The following is a 17792-nucleotide window of genomic DNA, read 5'->3' on the forward strand; positions in this document are numbered from 1 at the left end:
CAGACCCGGCACCTGCCACAGTCTGCCACACGGTGGTATTTCATGAACGTGTGGAAGGGTGAATGTCTGCAGAAGAGGCAAGAGGATGGAGGGTGTCGGAAAAAGAGTGATGGTGATGACGTGCTTGAGAGGTAAGGAGGCAGGGAGAAGGCAGAGGGCTCTGTGAGACGGAAGATGAATCCAGTGGAAGGCCTGAGGGTGACTGTTTCAATTTAAGATTTCACAGAAGTAGCCTTGAAGGATGGTCTGTTTTGAGGCTCCCAGAAAGGGTACATGCTGCCTCCCGATGGGGTTTTGTGCAGTCGGGGCATCCAGGGGGCCCCGGGAGCTGGGAAATGGACCGGGAAGTAGGAGAGGGCTCCACGGATGGGCCCATGTTGCCGTGACCCTGTGGTACGGGGAAGCCCTGCCCTGCAGGTGTCTGAGGGAGTTGGGACTTCACGTGTATCCCTTGGACTCAGCAGGAGGAACTCTCTTTGGGAGGCAGGGGCTCTGTGAATACAACTGCAGTGGGGGTTAATAGCAGCTTTCCCTCGTGGTCTGGAGCCCTGTGGCCAAAAACGCTGCATGGACTCTGTGAGACTCAGCTTATACCTTCCCTGGGCCACACTGGGTCTCTTAGTCCTCTGAAAGCAATGAAAAAGCTGAACAGCAGAGGCAGGGATGGAAAGCTAAACAGGAAGCTGGTAATAGCCTCTTGCAGATGTAGCTCTTTTATAATAGAAAGGTTCATACCAAGGTCAGATACACAATACTCCTCCTGTCCCGCCCAGGCCCACAATTCTTCTTCCCAGTGTTCACTTCCTGACCCTTTGCTCTCATGTGGGTTGAAAGATGTCAACATGAAAACTGGGAAACGGGAAGCCGTGTCTTGTATGTGTCACTTTGCGGGGCTCTTGAGCACACAGCCATGGGGGTAACTCTTTGTTTTCCACCTGCTCATTCCCCAGCCCAGCCCCTGGATGGACAGGCAGACCAATGCCCCAGCCACTGAAACTGACCCTTGTGCAACAGGAAGACTGGGCTGGAAAAGCAAAAGTCATCAGGAGAGGTAGGCGCCATGAGCTGAAGGAGGAGGCCACTTGGATGACAACAACAGGGTACGAGCCATCCAAGATCAGAGGTTAAGTCCATCCTTCTATGGCTAAGACTAGACCCACCGAAGGGAATGCTGTCCCAGTCAAAATCGATAATAAAGAAAAACCACCCCATGGTGACAGATGGTAACTAGACTTATCATGGTGGTCATTTTGTAATGCATAAAAATATTGAATCACTATGTTGTACACCTGGAACTAACATAGGGTTGTAGGTCAATTATACTTCGATTAAAAAACAATCATGATGGGCTTCCCTGGTGGCGCAGTGGTTGAGAGTCCGCCTGCCGATGCAGGGGACACGGGTTCGTGCCCTAGTCCGGGAAGATCCCACATGCCGCAGAGCGGCTGGGCCCATGAGCCATGGCCGCTGAGCCTGCGCATCCGGAGCCTGTGCTCCGCAACGGGAGAGGCCACAGCAGTGAGAGGCCCGCGTACCGCAAAAAAAAAAAAAAAAAAAAAAAAAATGATGAAATGGATGTGGAGGCAGGGAAGTGTGCCAAGTTCCCCTTAGCAGCATCGTGCTCTCAAACATAATCAGATAAACTGTGGGAAGAAGTTACGTTGAAGTCTCACCCAACTACAGTGTCTGTATTCCAGACCCCAGGTCTAGCTCAAATGCCATTAGACAGGACAGAAATCATCTAAAGCGTATACTGAAATATGATGTTATCTCTGAGAGTGGCACTGTGGGTGATTTTATTTTCTGCCTTATACTCTTATGTATGAATTACTTATGTAATAGAAAATGGTATTAAAAAAAGAAAAAAGAAAAACCACCCCAGAGAGATGGCTCATTTTAAATCAGTTCCCTGATTTCTTGAACCCTTACCATGTGCCTGGCTCTGTCCTGGGTGCAGAGGACATCAAGACTCGTAAAACAGAGTCCCTGCTCTCAGGGAATGTTGACATTATTTGGGGAGGACTTAGAGGCAGATTACTTCAGTACAATGTGGGATATTTGGGTACAGAGACATGTCATCATGAGGGCAGCAGTGCTTTTGCTGGGAGAGGATGGTGGTGGTAATAACGACTGCCAGCGCTGATGGAGTTGCCTGCTCTGTGCCGGCATCGTTCACGGCCCTTCACATGCATTAGCTGATTGACCCTCACAGCCACTCGGTGAGGCTAGAACTAGCCTTGTCCCCATTTTACAGGGGAGGAACTGAGGTTTGGGGAGGTAAAGAAACTAGACTAGGGTAACGCAGGATTTTTTTTTTTTTTTTTTTTTTTTTTTTTTGCGGTACCCGGGCCTCTCACTGTCGCGGCCTCTACCGTTGTGGAGCACAGGTTCCGGATGCGCAGGCTCAGTGGCCATGGCTCATGGGCCCAGCCGCTCTGCGGCATGTGGGATCTTCCCGGACCGGGGCACGAACCCGTGTCCCCTGCATCGGCAGGCGGACTCTCAACCACTGCGCCACCAGGGAAGACCTGGTAACGCAGGATTTGGATGCAGGCCAGCTGGCTCCTGAGCAGAATCTGGATAAAGAATGAATAGCAGAAGAGGAAGCAGCACGAGCAAAGGCCTTAACGAGTGGTGTGGGCAGAAGGGGTAGAAGAAGCAATTTCTGAATCACCTGAACATAATGTTGGGCTAAGAGCGAGGGAGGACGAGGCTGAAGGGGAGGTGGTGGCCTTGACAACTGCCCCAGGGCTGTCTGGTCAGGTTGGTGCAAGGAGGTAGGGTCTCAAGAGTGATTCCTTGTGGGTCCTGCCACCTCCTGCTGCTATGGAGATGCTCCACAATATTCGGTAACTGAATGAATGGGAAAACAACCACAGCCAAATACGGGCTTAATATTCTGCTTTTCACAATATACTCCTCTTCTAAATGATCTCGTTTAATCTTCATGATAATCCTGTGAAACAGACAGTATGTCCTCCATTTTATAGACAAGGAAACCAAAGCTCGGAAAGGCTAACTGATTTTTCTCAAGGTCCAGCAGTTAGTAAGCGATAGAGACAGGTCTTGAGCCTATATCCACATTCTGTATGTTTCCTACCACACGCCCCACTGCCGTCACTGAGGCAAGATGGCCTGAGAACCTGGAAACTCAGTGGTTGACACAGTTGAGCTATCATTTCTCTGAAATACAGAACGGGTGGGAGGTTTGGGTATGAAGAACCCATTTTTCTGAAGAATTTTCCAGAACTTGACTCTCAGGAAGAAGATCTGTCCAAACTGTTTATAATACACTTAGTAAACATGAACAAGAAACAATTAGCTAATGAGCTTACCACCAATGTTAATCATCTGTGCCAAAGGAGGCAAGCACTGATGCGGGAGATAAAAAGCCATGGGAAACTGTCTTTTGGATGGTGGGACCCAGGCCCTGCTCCCCAGCAAGGGGTCCCGGGCTGGCCTGCCTTCTGCATAGCCTGAATTCCAAACCTGCCTGGTGTTCCTGACCCTACCCACGCTGGGGGCTTGTTTAAAGGGACCCCTACAGGTGATCAGTGGCCTCACAACCCCCACCCACCCACCTCCTGCCCCCAGTTAGTCTTGCTCGGTTTCTTCTCTTCCACAGACCTTTTGCCTTGGATTCACTTCTGGTTCTCTGCCTAATCTCTGCCCATTAGTCTTCATCCTTCAAACTTCCTTAGCCCGTTCTTGTCATCCAGGATGCAGACCTGGCTTCTCCTTTATTCCATACTCCTCAGTTACAAGCCAGCCTTGCCCACCCAGAACTCCAGTCCTGACCCTTGAGAGCCCTAGGTGTGAGCCCCACAAAGTGAATTTTGTGTACATGGCACACTTTTTATCTTAGGTCCAACCACCCCAAATATAGTCTCTTAAATTTGGTGACATCTGCGCAGTTCTTTTTGTGTGGTACGGTAAAAGAGGCTCTCAGAAATGTTATTCTAATCTACATTTTTGATGAATGAAGTAATAAGGAACTTGTTTAATCCTCCCAACAATGTCCATTTTACAGAGAAGCACACTGGATCTCAGAGACCTTCTAACTTGCCGCTAAGTGGTCAGGCCAGAATTAAACCTGGGCCTACCTGAGCCCCAAACGTACACTCTTTCAAATCCACTTGGAACTTCAGCAGTAGTTAAGGATACGTAAAGAAACAAATAGATTGGGGCAGCTACTCCTTAAAGGAGCCTCGCAGAGAAGCATTTTGGAACAGAAAAATCTTTATGTAGCATAAATAAGCACCCATTAGTTTTCTGGTTTTATAAGTTTCTCTAAATATATATATACATATATATATATATGTGTGTGTGTGTGTGTATATATCTATCTATCTATCTATCTATATCTATATCTATCTATCTATATCTCCAGTTCCTTAAAGTGGGGCATGTCAGTTTGTGAGAAATAACCCAGAAAAGTGGCCAAGTTGTGTCTCAAGTCTGGTTGTGAATGGTGGTCGTGAACAGCAGGAAAAATAGGCAGCTGATAGTAAATTCTAATTTTCAAGCAGCTACTCTAAGTCCCTGCCCTTCCCACTACTTTTACCAAGGAAAAAAGGGGTCTTATAGAGACCTGTGATTGCCAAGGGGGAGGGGGTTGGGGGAGGGATGGATTGGGACTTTGGGGTTAACAGATGCAAACTATTATATATAGAATGGATAAACAACAAGGGCCTACTGTATAGCACAGGGAACTGTATTCAGTATCCTGTGATAAACCATAATGGAAGAGAATATGAAAAAGAATGTACGTGTGTGTGTGTATATATATATATGTATCTATAACTGAATCACTTTGCAGAAATTAGTACAACATTGTAAATCAACTATACTTCAATAAAATAGATTTTTTTAAAAAAAATGGAGTCTTGCAGGGGCATTTGTTACCTTTTATTTCCTTTTCCCCTGGGCCAAAAGCAGAAGGAAATAGGCTGAAATGTCACTCCCTGCCAGGTTCTATGGGACCCAGAGTTCACAGAACCCCTGTGAAAGCAGGGTGCTTGCCTTCTTCGTCATCAAGTATCTTTCGGGGCCCTTCCCACATGTAAAGGCTCTAGGAGAATGAACCTGTGCTACACGAACGGACGACAAACTCATGAGAGAAATGTGTGTCAAAGAGCAATTCTCTGCAGAGTAAAAGGATCCTGATCAGTAGAGGCTTCTCGAGGGCCTGGCGATGGCAGGCAGGCGGGTCACATGGAAAGGGCTCTTTATTATTTTTTTAAAGAAAGTGAGAAAATGAGCAGATATCGATTAGGCACTGAAGGTAAGGCAGGCGTTGATTTTCAGGAAAGACTTGATACCTCCTGATTGGCTCGGGTGATATAAGGACAGGGCTGCTAGGAAGGGACTGCATATCTTGGGATCAATGACTGTGCACAGGGGAGAGGTGGGGATGTGGGGAAGAGGGAGGGGGGGCACACAGGGAGTGTGAATGAGTGAGTGGGTGAGTGTGTGTGTGTGTGTGTGTGTGTGTGTGTGTGTGTGTTCTGGATTCCATGCTTTATAGAGCCAGAGGTCCAGCACAGGGAAGGGAAGCGGGAGGTTGGGATGCAGGGATGATCTCAAACAGCAAGTGCTGAATGGAGCCCCAGAGCAGAAGTCATCTGAGGGGGAATGCGCCTAGGGGAGTGTCCATACCCGCAGCCAAAAGAAAAATGGTGGTAACCGAAGAGCACACAGAGATGGTGGGAATGAAAGTCTCGGTCCCGATGGAGCGGGAGGCTGCAGCCAGGAGGGGGGGCACAGAAGTGGAAGGCTGTCACTCCACTATGGAAGGAGGAAGTATCCTGTGCTCCCTGTGAAATCAGTCTCCAAGCCGCTCTCCCCGGAGGTGTGTGTGCTACGCTGACGTCTGCTCTCTGCCAGAATGCTGCAGTGGGCATTCTGCAATCAAGGTGGACCCAGCGCTGCCCTTGGCCATGCTGCATCAGGACTGCAATGAGTCTGGATTCCTGCTGTCATGTTCTGTCACAGCAGATTTCCCTCTGCCTCAAACAGTGTGTACTTAGAAGGCTGACAGTGCAAGACAGTCCTATAGATGCAGGGACAGAATGCACCCAAATTCTTTTGCAGTGAACATCCTCGCCCCGTATGGATGCTGCCATGAATCAAAATGGTCACATATTCTGGAAGGAGCCCTGGGAGGAGCAGAGGATGGTTGGGGCCAACTGAGGCTGAGACGTGCAGGGGAAGAACAAGATGGGGCTTCTGTTGTAGTGACAGCGATACAAGAGTAGTACTAGTTACTGTGGTTTATGCACCTATGACATGCCAGACAGGATAAAGCGTTTTATATACATTTCTTCCCTTAATCCTTAGTACCATGCTTCTGCACAGTGGATATTATTAGACCCATTTAATATATAAGAACACAAGTTCAGGGAGCTGAAGCAGCTTGTTCAAGGTAGGGAGTCAGAGGTGGCTCAGCTGGCAGGCTGCTCTGACACTTAAGCTGATCCTGTGTCTCCTCATTAGGCAGGGGGAGCTCTGTCCTCGGGCCCCTGCAGGAGCTGGGTTGCGGGCACACGTGCGGGCTCAGGAGGCCGGGCCTCAGGTGGCTGCGTTTTCCCACTGCCCAAGGGCTTGCCAGGCCCTGTGGTGGCAGCTTCCCACCCCTCCCCTTCCCTTCCTTTGAGCACGGAAAACCCTGTGGTGGCAGCTTCCCACCCCTCCCCTTCCCTTCCTTTGAGCACGGAAAACTCAGCACACAGGCCCCTCCTGTTCCCCAGTCCCACTGTGGTGGCAGGCCAGGCCCAGGAGGACTTGGGCAGAGGAGTGCACAGGCATCATAGGCGAGACCAGGGGTGTGGGGAGCAATCTGGGCAGGTCAAAAAGAAGGCAGAGGGGCAGGTAGAGGCAGCGGTCAAGGTGGCCAGCGGGCCAGGATCCGGGGCAGGCAGGCAGGAGAGCTCATGGAGATGGAGTGTTCAGAAGACACGGAGGCAGGCCTGGTGCTGGCCCGAGGTTCGGGCACATCTGGGGGCGTGGGCACACAGCTTCACAGCTTCTCGATTCTGCGGCGTGGGCTGTCAGGTGCCACCGGGGAGGGGAGGTTAGGGCCTACCCTGGAAGGAAGGCCAGCACCACCGCTTTCAATAGGAACAGTACAGCCAGAGCCTCTGGGCACAGACTGCCATGCACTGCCCCGGCAGAGAATCCTCACTCCCTGTCTCTGCCCCAGAACTCTTGCACCCCAGGGACCCCTAGGCCTCCTCAGTCATCCCTCTCTTCACCCCTGCCAAGAAAGGGGCTGGGGGAAATGGGCAGGGCACTGCCCGAGTGATAGATACAGTGAGTGAGGCTCAGACCCTCCCCCACCACCTCCCAGAAGGTCTCTGGGGCTGGAATCAGGAACTCCTGTGGGTGGAGACACTCCGCCCGCAAAGAGGAGTAAGGTGCTGACTCCCGAGGACTGGTGACGGTCAGAATAAACACAGAGATAATCAGATCCTAAGAGCAGCAAGCTGCAGACAGCAAGGTAATTCCCAATGTGGCGATGGCAACACCTAAAAATACTGAACTGTGGTTCTCACAGGAATGCTTAATGGCCCACATTCAATCTAGAGCGGCTTCTGGATTATGGGTTAGGGTAAATAAAGAAGATCATCTAAGCGACATAACCATAGGTTTTTAGCTTAAAATGACATCTGGTACCAACAGAGTGTCTGTCTCTAAGAAACTCAGTCATCCCAGGAGCCTCTCTGCTGCTCTCAGCAAGTTTTCATCCTGACTTGTTCTGACTGGTGGGAAGAACACAAGTTTGGACCTCCAGCTCCCCTTTGGGTCCCTGTCGTTCGTTAGCCAGGAGCCACTGCTGAGAACGGGCCGTCACCGGCCAGCATGTGGGCCGCGGCTCTGGCAAGGGCGGTGCGCTGGGTCTGCTTCCACCCGTGGGCTGGAAGCTCACCCTGCTGGCCAGCCCAAAGAGCCCCCCACGCACATCACTATACCCCCGTCTCTTCTCCAAGAGAAACAGCTTTAAGCACACAACTTCCTGGTGGCTGGTCAGTGGCAGCATTTTCTTTGGAAGGAAGGAAAACTCAGGATCTAATTCCTGGTTGTATAATGTCCTGGCCATGTGACCTAGGGCGGGTTCCCTCGCTGCTTTATGCCTCAGTTTCATCATCCAAGATGGGGACTAAGGAGAGGAATGTCTCTGACTGCCCTGAAGTCATCAGAGAGGTCTACTTCAATGCTCTCATCTTCTCTTCACCCAGCTGGCCTTCCTGCCCTGAACACCCATCATGGCAGGTCTGCCTGCATCTCACCGCACCCTGACCTTTGCCTCTGGAAGCCAGCCTAGTTGCCAGGGAAACCAGGCTGGAGTCCTAGGATCAAGCGATGATGAAGAGCTGTGTTCAAAAGGAAAAGAACAGGATTTATCACTGGCCCTGATCCTGGGTATCATGAAACCCTGACTTCACATCCTCTCTCTGCACAGGTGGGCACCTTTGAAGAGTCAGGCAGTAAGAGACTGCAACTGCTTTCTTGCTTCCGCTGTTTCGGATGTTGTTATTCACGATCTTTTCTTCCTCTGGCTGAGGCCAAGGCAAGTGGTGAGCAATCCTGGCTTTTCCTCCCGTGAGCTGCTCCCCAAAGCCCAGCTAATAGTTAACTTCCCTGCTTCTTTCTTGCTTGCCGGTCATTGATGCCATGAGAACATGTCATGTGCATGCTGGCTGCTGGCTAATCCTCCGCTTTGGGAGAGTAGAGCTTGTGGCCCTCGACTATGAAAGACTCAGCTTCTGCTATCTCATCAGGCAGAGCTCCGGGAAGCTGAGCACATCTGGACCTGTGAGGAGTGAGACAGGAGATATAATGGGATGACATGGCTTAGGACAGACACAAGCTCTGAGCCTCCAGCTTCTCTGCATGTAATACTGAGAATTAATAAGTTACAAGTGTGAGCATGGGCTGGCACTGTACCATCAAGCTTTGGGAGGTCCTATGCCCTGTAAATGTTGACAGGAATGACCGAGAAACCTGAAAGGTCCCTGCTGAGCAAAAATGAAGGACGCCACAGTTGTGGAAAACCAAGTGACCAGTATGAACTGTCTTTGATGACCAAAGTTGGAGGGTGGAAAGCATCAGGCCTCTGTGTGAAGACGACTGATGGGACCACTGTAGATAGGGGTCTCCTGACCATCCCACAAATGCTGGCCTGAACCCGACCCTTCTCTTTCATGTGTTCCCTGGATCAAGCAACTATGGAACTTAGGTGGCTGAGATGAGTCCAAGGAACACATTTTTCAGTGCATCTGCTCTTTTCTGCATCAAGGAGACCCCAAATGTATGGCTTGTTAAAAATAGGTACTCTCTCCAGGACTCATGGGCAGGAATAGGAAGGATAAGGTTATACTGGCTTTCACGTTTGTTCTCTGCACCCCAATAAATGGGCCTGTACTTTCAGAGCTTGGTTGTCAAGTCAAGACGCCTAATGTGATGATTGCACCAATGCAGAGAGAAAGCTAGAAGTCTCAGACGAGTCCAGGACAACTTGTAACACAGGCTAGAACAGCTGTCATCCGGCAAGGACACACTGACCATGGTTCACGTACAGCGTCTGTGCTGCACCTACAGTCTGTTCTGGAAATGTAATTAGTCTCTTACTTTAGTTACAAATAACTGGGAATTACCACTTCCTTCTGGCCACCTGAAGTGGGAGAAAAGTCAAATCCACGAGGTCCCAAAATATGTCTTTATAACAGAAAATTGTCAAGTGGTTACTAGACCAGGATGTCTTCTGCACAGGGCTTTTGAGGGGATCCAACGAGTGCAAGCCATCAAAGTTCGAAGCACTTAATAAGTACTTGGAAAATGTTCAATGTTATCTAATTTTCTGTAATATTTAAAATATAACCAGCCAGAAACTAGGGCTCCTGGCTTCCCAGAGGCTAGTTCATTACCTGTGGCTTTCCATTCTTTATTGCTCTCTGGCTGAGTTTCCATCCAGGTCATAGTGATTTTGCCTAAGATAATATAAATTGAGTTCAGTAAGTTGCATGATCCGGGTTCTCAAAGACTTGATTAGCAACAGGAGACATTACTCAGCGCCTTGGCCTTCCCTGGCTATAATTCTGCAATCTCGTCTCCAGAAGCAGCCAGGTCTCTCTGGCATATTGCTGTTTCTGTCTAAATTCTTGGGGTGTATCTCCCCACGGGCTCTGTCTGCAACTCTCTTTCAGCTTAGTCATTCCCTCTTCAGAACGGATTTACTAGGGATTAGCTTTCTTATTCATTTATCACATTTCTATTATAAATCATACCCACGACCCCAGTCCCTGGATAGACACAAAACAGAGACAAAGGTCGAGAGAAAATATAGATCCAAGCCCAAAGTCGGCTTCTATGGAGTCCAGCCTAGTTCTTTTCTTCCAATCTTCACCTCGCTTCACCCAATTTATTTGTTTCTTTTCCATTATGGTTTATTACAGGATATTGAATATAGTTCCTTGTGCTATATAGTAGGACCTTGTTGTTTATCCATCCTATATATAATAGTTTGCATCTGCTAATCCCAGACTCCTGAGCCATTTCTCCCCCACCCCCCTCCCCCTTGGCAACCACAAGTCTGTTCTCTGTGTCTGTTCACTTCACCCAATTTATAAAAAAGCACTAATCAGGTTCTTAGGTCAACAGTCTGAATTACCTTGGAGAGAAACCTCTGGCGCCTGAAAGGGTACCTTCCCTTAGAATCATCCTCCAAACGCTGCCAGACCGAGCTCTGGGCCCTCAGCCCTCATGGCACTGCCTCAGATAAGATACCTGAGGAAAGGCCTTGAGGGAGACGTTAATTCACGGATTTCCCTGATGAAGAGCAGAGTACACACTGATGTCCCACTCTGGTCATTCCTTTCTGCAGACGCCCCACTATTCAGGGAGAAGCTGGGTGCTCTGTTACTCCAAGAGGCAGGTGTTGTCTCAGCTCCTGCCCTCAAACCGAGGAGGATGGGGGTCTGACAACAAGGCCCTGGACCACCTACAATTCTGGGAGTACTTCCTACATGCCAGGCCCCATGCTAAGTACTCTGTACATTCACCTCTTTTCATCTGTGCAACAATTCTATGAAGCACATACTAGGTGACCCCCATTTTACAGATGTGCAAACTGAGGCCCAGAGAGGTTATGTAATTCAGCCAAAGTCACTAACAGGTGCCAGAGCTGGGCTATGAACCCATTAGACTCTGTATTCTTGGGAAACCCACTTAAAATACATTGTTCAATTGGCTAAATTAGAGAGATGAGAGGTTAGAAACAAATCTGTTTTCTAATTAAAAAATAAAACCACAGAAACTTCCTATCATGAATCAGGCTTGGCTGTGCCCCATCTGATGGTCATTCAGCCTGAAGATGATCACTGGCCCCCCAGACTCCGCACGCCCTGTCCTGGCCCAGGTGGGGGGCTGGATGTGTGTGTGGGGCGGGGGGCAGCAGATGAGAAAGCTGACTCTCATGACGGCCCTCTGGACCAGGTAGCTGTCCTCAGCCAGGATTCCCCTCCTGCGGGCTCCGGACTCACAACCTGTCCCCATCAGGGTCCTGCCCCCTACAGGCTTCCTCGGAAACAATGTGGTTTAGTGAAAAGAGACTCTGCAAGGGGAAAAAGCTGGATTTGAAATTCCATCTCTCTTATTTGTAGCTGCATGTTCAGACGACTTTACCACTCCAGCTTCGGTTTCCTCAACTGTGAAGCAGAGCTAATCACTCCAACAACGTTATAAAGATTAAATTAAGTGTGTGGTGAGAGAACACAGGGAAAGCTTTATAAACATTAGCAATGAAATATATAACAAAGTTCATTTTCATCAGGGTGTGAATGACCATTAGGAGTTTTGCATTTTAAAGAATACTTGCATTTTAAAAGAGGAATCTGATAAAACAAATGACGCTCAAAGCAGTGGCTTGTTGATATGACATCAGAAATCCAGGAATCCCACTTACTTCCTCTGGCAGGCCTGGAGGACTGGAATCGTGCTGTCCCTCCCTTCAAAGAGGCTCTGGCCCTGCTGTGTTGTTCTGGCTGGCCTCCCGTGCATTCACACTTGAGTGTGTTTCCTTGAACAGCCCTGCACAGAAATGAATTGGTGCTTCCTGGTACACATGGGTTGCTGAAGGGAGGGTAAGGAGGTGGGGTCTGCATGCAGATGGGAGCAGCTGTGAGATCTCAGCTCTGCCCTGTAGGATGGGGAGGTTGGGGGAAGATGCCACTTCTGGCAGGAGCAGTGTCAGGATCCGAACGCATAAACCATTAAGGTCAAACACAGGGCAAAAGGAGGCAGCCCAGCACAACCAGTAACACCCCCTACCATGCTGGGATCCACCTCCCTGCAGGTACTAGTTGGCATGGAAATTCTTTACATAACAAGATGCAGGGCAGTAAGTAAATCAAATAGACACCATTTATGCTCTTAATATTCAGCCAAAGGCCCCCTCTGTGCACACGCTATGTCAGGCACTGCTGGGGGTTACAATGTATGACTATAAAAAGACATTTTTATCGCACATTGGGATTTCTGAGGTGCTCACACATACACTATCTAACTGAATTCTTGAAACGAACTGTGCAGAACATAGTCTAATGCCCATTTTGAGGTCAGGAAACTGAGGCTCAGGGAGGGTGTCCTGGGTCATAGTAAATGGCAGAGCTCAGGCTACAGGCCATTGGTTCACGCATTCGTTCATTCAGTCACAGAGTGGCCAGGATTTTTCCGAATTGATTTTGGTGTAGATCTGTAATCTTTCAGAAAAGACTGGCTGCTGAGGCCAGAGGATCCAGGAGCTTGTGAGAGGCAGGTACGCCTGTCTGGTTGATGTGGTCTCCCCAGGACAGTGGGTGCTCTCTTGGACACAGAGGGGGGAGTAACAGGTAGAAACTGTGCCTTCAAACTGTGCCTCTCTTTTGCTCAGCTCCTACGAGTCCAGAGACAGATCACACTGGGGAAAGAGGCGGCCCAGCATCCACCAATCACACAGGGGGTCAGCTGCCACTTTACACCTGGTTTCATCTCCACGACATACCTGGGAGGTGTTACAACCCCACTTTACAAACGAGAAAAGCAGGAGAGGGATAGGAGGCAGAGGGCTGCTGCTCTGAGGTCGCCGGGAACGCTGACTGCTACAGGGCTGTCCACCATCTTGCACGTCCTTCCCTTCCTCCCATCCTCCTGCTGTCATGGCTCTAGTTTACCCAGACCCTGATTTTCTGTCTCTTGCACTACTGCAATAATTCCATTTGACATTCATTTAAAAAAATGTATATATTTAGTGTCAATGCTGGCCACTGGGATAGAATGATGCGCATAAGTTAGTGCCTGCCGTTCTAGTGAGGGACACGACAAGAGAACAGGCAACCCTAAATGAGGACGAGTGCTGCAGCAGGGAGAAGCCCAGGTGCAGCATGAGTGTATGGTAGATGCACCCAGTCCAGCTGGGGGAGGTGGGAGGAGGTGGTGCTCATGGTCAAGGGAGGTTGGGGACCTCCATGATGAATCCAAGTCAACCATCTTCCTAAGAACCCCCTTTGAGAGTCCTTCTGAAAATGAAAACCTAAGCGAACCACTCCTCTTCTCAAAACCCTTCAGTGGCTCCCTATCATCCACAGAATGAAGGACAGGCTCCTTAGTGAGGCTCCCAAAGTTCTCCATGTTCTGACCTCATCTCCCACCACGTCCCAACGTATCTACATGTTTGTCTCCTGCAGAGTGGAAGCAACTTGAACGCAGGGCCTATGCTCAGTTTAGTTCTCTGTATCCATGGCCCAGAACAGGGCTGCTATATATTTAGGTGTGATGGACTTATTAAAAGAATGAATACATTCCTGAGGTCTGAGCCCTTGTCCCCAAGGAGAAGGCCAATTCTGCCTTCCCTTGGGTCTCCTGGTAGGAATGGTCCAAGCCCCCTGCAATTTTGGTCACTGAGGGGAGAAGAGAAGTTTAACAAGGAATGGGGCATGTGACCCTTCTGGGATGGAGCTGTGCACCCCAATTTCCTGATCTCAGCCCTACAGCGAGTTCTTCCTAAGTCTTGACACAGAGGAGTCCTGGGTCAGTTTACACATCCCCCGAGTCAGAGTCCATGGAAATTCCTTTGGGTGACCTGTTCCTTCCCCCAGTTCTCTGCATCCCATCCCTAGGAGCCGCAGCCCCTCACACAGTGCTCTGTACACATCAAGCATTTAGGGAGTTCTGTGTGAATATTGAACACTCTATTCTTGCCACCAGGATGTGGTTTATAACGGAGACAAATTCTCCTGTACTAATTTTCAGGGAGAAAAGAAATGCACTTCAAGCAAGAAAACTGGGCATCTGGGAACGTTTCCAGCCAGGAGATTTCCAGCCGGACTTGAAAAAATGTAGTCCATCCCGCACTGTAACAGGCTGCGGGTGGGGTGGTGGCCTTTACTCCCCTTTCCCCAGCCCTGTGCTAGTCACCTCAGAGGACACAGAAGAAGGAGATGTGGAGCCTGCCCAGCACAGTATAACAATGTGGATTCCTTATTTCAAAACAGACAACAGTGTAGCTTAGGTTCTCTGTTTCCCCCCCACCAAAACTCAGAAACCATAGCTGTGCTAGCCAATATCTTTGCAGAGTTAGACTGTGTCTGACCCACATCAACCTCAGGGCTCCCGACTCCCAGGGAGATAGTCTGGTCATGTAAAAAACGCTCCCCTCAGCCTTCTCTAATTGTTAGCATAGAGCTGGAGGGTCTCACATATTTTTGGAGGGAGGGAAGAGGATGAGGAATGAGGAAATAGGAGGGGTATGTGGTACCACTATGCTCTCCAGATGTGACAGGAAAGCAGCTGTTGGTGCCTTAACATGGAACAGCATGGTTTGTTCATTCATTCGATAAATGTTTGCCGAGTGGCAGGGACTGTTCTAAGCTCTTGGAGTCACAGTAGCAAACAAAACAAAGCTCCTGCCCTCAGGGAGCTTATGTGGTAGGAGAAAAGGACAACAAACAAACAAACAAACAAACAAACAGGATAGAGGTAATGAAGGATGGGGCTGCTTTTTAAGACAGAGATGCAGGGAAGGCCTCTTTGGGAATGTTGTCCCATTGTCATTTTAAGCAAATACCAGAATGAAGTGATGGAGGGAGCTGCTCGGATGCGTGGAGGGGAGGATTCCGGGCAGAGGGGCCGGCAAAGGCCCTGGAGTGGGGAAGTACTTCTTGCATTTGAGGTTGGCTTGGGGAAGGTGGGTAGAGGTGAGGTCAAAGGGGCTGTGGACTCAGGGGTGATGCAGATTCTATGGGCCCTGGAAGCCATGTTGAACGGACTCTGGGTGTCTGCTGTGCACCTTCTATATGCCAGACATGACCTAGGACGTGGGGATACTCCAAATGAACAGTCATGACCCCCTGCTTTCATGCAGCTTATGACCTAGGGAGGGATGACGGACAAAGAGAGGGAGTCCAGGACCCCATGGTCAGTGCTAAGGGGGCACTTGGAGGAGCTGAGGGCTCAGGAAAGGCCTTCCAGAGGAGATGTCACCAAAGCTGGCAGGAAGAGTTGTGAAATAAGCCAGAAGTCAGCTGTGTTATGGATCCAGGTTTGCTCACTTGCTATCTCAGTCAAGTCCCTTGATGTCTCTGAGCCTCGACTTCATTGTGCATAGAATGGGAACAATAATAATACCTGTTCTCTAAAGAGAAAACAGGGTCATAGGTGTGAAAGTGCCTTGAAAACTGTAAAGCCTCAGACAGATGTAAAACACTGCTATTAGCTCACTGCACTGTTTTCTCTTCCTACGTATTTTGTTACTCTGGGTTTGAGCGCACAGGCTCCCGGCCTCTCTCCTTCCCCCTGGAGCCAGCCGGAGCTGGTGGCTCAGTCTGTGAAGATCTAAGCCAGGTTTCTCGGCCAGAGGCCTGGTTGCATCCTGTGGACTCCATGCATACCATGGCCACCAGTAGGGCTGCTGGAGCCACCCTCATGGCATCTGCTCCAGTGGTAACTGGGATTGCTCAAACACATGTGTAGACACCTGTTTGCTTCTGGGCTCTTCGTCTTCTCCAACCAGAACCAGAGATGGGACCCTGACCCTGCTCCCCAAGCCCCAGATGAGAGGTGGCCACCCTGCACTGCCGTTTTTCTGCATCCGAGAGGGGGACACTGTTGCCACATACAACAGGCTTGGCTCTGTCCAGAGCTGCATTTCTCTGTAGCAAGAGGCATTCAGCCAGGGAAAGAGAAGAGCACGCTCTCTCTGTAAACAAGGTCCATCTGGGGAGTAAATTTCCATCTGCAGATTGGCAAAGTCATAGTTTAACACCAAACAATCCCCAACGAACTTAGAATGAAGTGCTTTCCACAAACCTTATTCCGTGGTTAAGAAGCTCTTTTTCCTAAGTCCCTTCATGAAGAAGACAGTTTCCTTTCAATAATCCCAGGCTTTATGTATTTCATTTTCCAGGGTATTTTCTCCAATCAGAGTTGTCCTATGGAAAACTCACCCTCCTCAGCTGAAACACCCATTCTCGATTCCTAGGGGAACACTGGCTGGGTTCAGGTACTGGTTCTGTGACCCCGAGCACCCCTTGGGCCTCAATAACTATCTGTAAAATGGGGGGATGAGAACAGATGACTCCAAGGTCTCAGGACCCTTTGTTTTTGGGGTTCTTTTTTTTTTTTAGTTTTTTTTTTAAATAGACTTTATTTTTAGAGCAATTTTAGGTTCACAGCAAAATTAAGTGGGAGATAAGGAGATTTCCCATATACGCCCTGCCCCCACTCATACCTAGCCTCCCACATAATCAACATCCCCACCAGAGCGGTACGTTTGTTACAACGGATGAACCTACACTGATACATCATTATCACCCATAGTTTACATTAGAGTTCACCCTTGGTGTTGTATATTCTGTGAGTCTGGACAAATGTATGACAAATGCATCACATGTAGGCACAATTATAGTATGCAGAGTAGTTTCACTGCCCTAAAAATCCTCTGTGCTCCGCCTATTCATTCTTTCCCTCCTCTCCACTCCTGTTTTAAATTCTATGCTTAAAATATATGATTTCAACTACTGCTCTATGTTTAGAAACTCCTCCGCTCTGAGATTCAATACCAAGTTACCTGTGCTAGTTTGACTTGTTTTGTGTGTTTCTTTCTATAATTTTTTGGTATAAAGTGAAGATCTACATATTTAACAATAAGAATAGTTAATCAATCATCCTACTAGTATTTCTTTAAACTCTCTTTCCCCCCAAATATATGTGACTCCCATTCATCACCAGCTAAATTGTAACTATGTAATAGTCTACTTCTGCGTTATATTCTGTGCCATTCATCTGTCCATTTATTTTTTTGTCAATTAAAACTACTTAATAAAAGTGTATCTCAGTATTTGATAGGGCAAGTCCCTCATTTTCAAAACATTCTTGACTATTTTCATTGACTTAATTATTCCACAGGAATTTTTAGATGTGTTTTTCAAGAAAAAATATCCCATTAATATGTAGTGGAATTAATTTCCATGATTTAAGAATTATGTTGCGTCACGAGTTACTTAAGGAGCATAACCTTGGTTCTCTGGTACGGCTACTCCTGGAAGACTAGTATGGCAACACTTCTAATTGGCAGCCTGGGAGGAACAGGAAACAGCTACATGGGATACAGCCAAGGATGGGGCCAGCCAGAGCTCACACAAGAAGAGACCTGACTCCCTTCAAGAAATAGCCAAACCATTTTCGCACTCAATGTCTGTTTGAATATGAATCAGAAAACAAATTTGGCTTTTAAACCTCCAAACACAGAATGACTGCAG

The 17792-nt window shown here is 48.6% G+C and overlaps 1 protein-coding gene and 1 long non-coding RNA gene across 4 annotated transcripts in view; one reads left to right on the top strand and one right to left on the bottom strand.

The window, feature by feature from the left end:
• LOC116748361 overlaps positions 1–1331 on the top strand; it is a 98907-nt gene extending 97576 nt beyond the window's left edge. For all 3 annotated transcript variants that reach the window (XR_004348270.1, XR_004348268.1, XR_004348269.1), the window contains 2 exons: positions 4–131; positions 951–1331. This is a non-coding gene — a long non-coding RNA (uncharacterized LOC116748361). The remainder of the gene's footprint in view (positions 1–3; positions 132–950) is intronic.
• The window catches only part of FAM78B (family with sequence similarity 78 member B), a 94590-nt gene that overhangs the window by 27286 nt on the left and 49512 nt on the right, over positions 1–17792 (bottom strand). The gene's annotated exons all lie outside the window — the stretch shown is intronic.

Source organism: Phocoena sinus, chromosome 1, assembly GCF_008692025.1.
Source record: "Phocoena sinus isolate mPhoSin1 chromosome 1, mPhoSin1.pri, whole genome shotgun sequence".
NCBI lineage: Eukaryota > Metazoa > Chordata > Mammalia > Artiodactyla > Phocoenidae > Phocoena > Phocoena sinus.